We start from the raw sequence: 5,576 nt of genomic DNA, 5'->3' as shown, positions 1-5,576 counted from the left end.
GCCAAAGGCGATTATCCATTCTATTCACTTACACAGGTTTTCACCCGTTTCAGGAGACAATGAGAGAGAGAGAGAGAGAGAGAGAGAGAGGGAGAGAGAGAGAGAGAGAGAGAACAAGCATAGTACTTTATATTATTTAACATTATATGTTGTAGAACCTTATACAAGATTTTTTTTAATAACTACACAAAGTATCAAATAGATTTCCGTATGTGAGTATAACATAACCAGGAAATTTAGTTTCACCAGGCTGTAGCAATTTTGTGTCATTGAGTTCGTGGAATAATGAAAGTGTGCATGTACATTATAACAGTTAGGGTTCTTCTAGATTACGTGGTTTAAATCCAATGTTTCATCCAGATTAGTTTTTTTGTTCTGTTCCAGTCCATATGACTCCAGGATTCAAGCACGCATCCTTTTCAGACGCCAATACGACATATCGACTCCTAGGAAACGGTAGCCTTTTAGGACAAAGGTCGATTCAGAGTCAGGTCCACCCTATCTTAAATCGGAAACAGGAAAACATCTTTCTGGCAACGTTTCCTTTAAGTGAATGGTAGATGTGCGCGCTATGCGCAGCATTGTGCAAGCATTACGGTGACTTGAGCAATATCTTTAGATCTTCGTCGATTGCAATGCGCGGGGATGTCTGAGCAGGTGATCGGCTGCGAGCGCGCAGCTTAGAGGGAACGTTGTTTTCTGGTGTACTAATGAATTAAAACCTTCCTTAATACACTATGGGGAGTGTAGGGATCAAATTAAAATTGAAGTTTGAAAAACATAAAAGTAGAATGAAAGATAGAAACGAACAATTGACTACACTAAGATGGACTATAGAGCTATATAGGAAGGATTGAGAAAGCATTGTACAGTTAAAAGTTGAACACTTCTTAAGGACTAATATCAGTCTTGAAAGAGAAGGGTCACATTCAACAACTTACAACAGATAGTCAAAGGATAAATAAGTTGTATGTCAAAGTTTCTCAAACAATTTTTCAATAGAACGACTATACAACTCTAACTTACTATCCCAGAGATCAGACTCAAGATTTATCATGCAAATGTGACAGTCGTCATTGGAATTAAAAAGCTTTCCTTGAATATTGTATGTGTTTAATTTCAGAATACGCGATTTGTACTATGTTGGACAAGCTCACATAAGATGTTTTGATATAATATGTCCCTTTGTACATAAATGATTTGTAACGATCGTATTTAAAAATGTGCAGTGTGTAGATGATTCGTGTGTGAAAGTTTTAAGTTCAATTAGCTGCCCTTGCTGTTGGGTAGGGGTGGGGAGAATTTGTGAGTAATTGACTTTTGTCATGGCTGAAGGTTGTGTATGTCTGATTTTTGTAATGATATTTACATCAATCTAAGTTCAAGACCTGACCTTGTTGACGAATGTGATGTAATTTTCCATGTAGAATCACTTTGGGATTTAATTCACTATATTGCAAGTGTGCTCTGCATTACGTATCCTGGGGAAATAAATTAGTTTGTGGAGTCTTTTTAAACTGGTTGGTTTTGCTTTCTTTCTGTTATATATAGTTTAAGACCTTCAGTAGTAACTATCTCTCTCTCTCTCTCTCTCTCTCTCTCTTTGTATATGTATGTACGTGTGTGTGTGTGTGTCCTAGATTGAAATCGGCACATGTATATATTTGCCCTATAATGAAATGGGCAGATTCTATATACATATACATTCTTGACAGGCCGGGACTTTTGCAGCTGTCAACCATTATCTAGTATATGTTATACAGGGGATCATTTCTTTTCCTACGTTGATACAGAAAATATTTCATCGTTTCGTACAAAAAGAGTGATATTTTATCGAGTGGTGAAGCCACGAGTTGAAATATGTCGTTTTGGTACCACATAACGAAACATGTCTGGTATTTAAGTATTTAAAAAAAAATGTTTCTTTTCATTATATACCAAACTTGTTCTAGAATCGAAGATTAAACTCACTCTTCGGTACTACACCCACACCCCATGTTCGTAAATTCACCTCACTTTCATAGGCTGAACATGTAAATAATAACAATAATAATGAGAACTTTGTATTGCGCCTAATCTTTAGAAGCTCTAAGCGCTTTAATACATCAGACAACACCTATAAGATAAGAAACATAATAATATTATTACAAAAACAAACAGCATGAAATTAGAAAAACATTAAACAATAAAAAAACATGCTGAGAATATTTCAGGTAGGAAACATAGGTCTTTAAGTTTGTTTGTAAAGATGGGTTACTTAAGAGAGATGTAGGATTGGGTTGCAGTAAATTACATTTCTGGACATTTTGTAAACAATCTGACCCTATCTCAAAACAAACCGCATTATCTAGTCCAATTACTTTGTGAAAGATTAACCTCCATGTTTGAAATAGAATGCAGTTTCCATTTGTTTCTTGTAGCTCACAAAGTACTCATGTTGTTGCTGCAGGTACAACTTATAGTTCTCAAGACATAATGGGAAATCTTATATTTTCACATGGGAAGCTATAACGATATCTTTTTCAGATGTGAAAATATAAGAACATATTTTTGATTTGTCAAAATATAGAGAAAGAAAAAATATGAAAATTATTTCGCCAATAAGTCAATATTTCACACTTATGTATACAATATATTGGAGTATTCACCTTCAAAGCCATTATGCTAATCGGATTTGTAAGGAGATTATTGAATAGAAAGGCTTAATATTCTGCAAGTTGTTGACAGTGTCTGCCGTGAAAGTATTTATATTTAAAATTATTATTAATAATAATAATAAGATACTACTACTACTACTAATAATAATAATAATAATAGAACTTTAACTCTAAACTACATTGTCTAAAAAAATAACGTGTAGTAAAAAGTCAATCATAACAGTATTTCATACGCATATACAAACATTTCATCCCAGCCGCTTCCCTGTTAATAACAGATTTCTTCTTATTTTCATACGTGGTCAGGCTGGATCTGTGCTCGTTTGGGAAGAAGTTGATTGCTGCGAATCAAAATTTGCCACTAAATATTTGATTGATATCATTTCAGTTAATCAAACGTTTAAGAGGAAACGATATTGTAAACGAGCGTGTATTTACTGCATAGTTCTCATTTAGTTTCTCCATCGTGTTTCCCAAATATTAATCGAATAGAAGATTTTGATGATGATGTTTACATTTACCGCTGAAAAAGGGGTTTTCGACTGTTTATCTATGGAACTCATTCCAATCTCCTACGAAATTCTACACCTCCAAAACCATAAAAAATAAACAAAAAACAAAACAAATGAATAAACAAAACGACCATGAACAAAAAGAAAAGAAAAACAAAAAATAATTCAAAGTACTTACTGTACACATGTAACAATACTAGTATCTGAAACGAAGTACAGTCCTTCATGCTTATAATCGCTTCAACACTGGCCTCAAAAAACAATTATGAACGATAAAAAGGAAGTAGTCCGATACCGGATTATGTGGTGCTTTTTACCTGAGTTTTCCCTTTGGTGTTACTGTTATAAGTAAGTAACGTAAGTATTTAAAAGCCTTTAAGACGGACAAGTATTTTAAAAAACAGTAGGCTATCCCAATTGTTTCAAATCTGAGACATAGCTATTCACCGAGCACCCATGTACAGGTCCAACTTAACTCCTTAGGACGTAGTTAATCCGATTATCCTAGTAATAGGACGTATTTTATCCGATTACTATAGTAATTAGAACGTAGTTTCTCCAATTATTTTAGTAATTAGGACTCCGTTTATCCGATAAACCTAATAATTAGGACGTAGTGTACCCGATTAACTAAGATATTTTGACGCAGTTTTCCCGATAATTCTATTTATTAAACATAGTTATTAGGACGTACTTTCTTGAATGATCCTATAAATTAGGACATATTTTACCTGATTATCCAAGTAATTAGGACACAGGTTACCCAATATATAGGTATGACAGTGCCTGATGGCTATTGATGAGTGAATTCTTTTCAATACCTAGGTATAACGCATGCACCACGATATATATTTCTCAAATGGAACAGACCTTGTAAATATTACACTGTAATTTCTATTTCTGAAATGGAAAAGGCCTTGTGAATATTACACTGTAATAACTATTTCTCAAATGGAACAGACCTTGCGAATATTATACTGTAATACATATTTCTAAAATGAACAGGCCTTGTGAATATTGCACTGTAATACCTATTTGATGGAACATACCTTGTGAGTATTACACTGTAATACTTATTTCTCAAATGAAACAGGCCTTGTGAATTGTACGCTGTAATACCTATTTCTCAAACGGAACAGGCCTTGTGAATATTACACTGGAATACCTATTTTTCAAATGAAACAGGCCATGTGAACATTACACTGTGATACCTATTTCTCAAATGGAACGGACCTTGTGAATATTACACTATACTACCTATTTCTCAGATAGGACAGGGCTGGAGAATATTACACTGAAATGATAACCTGACAGTTTAACATTGTCGACACATACATACATACATACATACATACATACATATATGTATGCAGACAGACAGACACAAATAAAGTGAAATGATAACCTGACAGTTTAACATTGTTGACACATACATACATACATACATACATACATACATACATTGTTATTGTTATTGTTGTGGGGTTTAACGCCATTTTTCAGCACACGATATCCTATACATGGAGACCAGTATTAATGGTGGAGGAAGAACCCGGGAAAACCCCAGAAAGAACCACCGACCCACGAGAAGCTACTGGCAAGCTTTCTCACATACCAGCATTGTCCGAATTCAAGACTCGAACCCACGCAGACAGTACATACATACATACATACATACATACATACATATATGTATGCAGACAGACAGACACAAATAGATAAAGTTCGAGACAATGTGAAATAACTTCATTAATAATATCATGTCATACTTGTGTCTTCATTTAGGCTTTTAACACCCGTTTTAGTTTATCGCGCCGATATCGATATTTTAACGTTATAGTAATCAGAGTTAAAATGGTATCATTATTGATTTCATAATATTTCTTGCGTGCAAGTCTGCACCATTAAGTGTATACCTCTGCATCATTAAGTGTACGTGTCAGTATCATTGAGTGTATGTATCTGTATCATTGAGTACACGTGATTGAATCACTGAGTTTATGTGTCTGTATCACTGTGTGTATATCTCTGTATCATTGAGCGTACGTGTCTGTATCATTGAGTGTATGCATCTGTATCACTGAGTACACGTGTCTGTATCATTGAGTGTATGTGTCTGTATCACTGTGTGTATATCTCTGTATCATTGAGCGTAAGTGTCTGTATCATTATGTGTATGTGTCTGTAATATTGTGTGTATATCTATGCATCATTAAGTGTACGTGTCTGTATCATTGAGTGTATGTGTCTGTATCATTAAGTGTATTTGTCTGTATCATTGTGTGTATGTGTCTGCATAATTGTGTGCATGTGTCTGTATCATTGAGTGTTTGTGTCTGTATCATGGATTGCACGTGCCTGTATAATTGTGTATATATATCTGCATCATTAAGTGTACGTGTCTGTA

Source organism: Sinohyriopsis cumingii, chromosome 18, assembly GCF_028554795.1.
Source record: "Sinohyriopsis cumingii isolate HCF-2022 chromosome 18, ASM2855479v2, whole genome shotgun sequence".
In the NCBI taxonomy this organism is placed as follows: Eukaryota; Metazoa; Mollusca; class Bivalvia; order Unionida; family Unionidae; genus Sinohyriopsis; species Sinohyriopsis cumingii.
The sequence above is the reverse complement of the archived record's forward strand: the minus strand, read 5'-3'. Positions refer to the sequence as shown.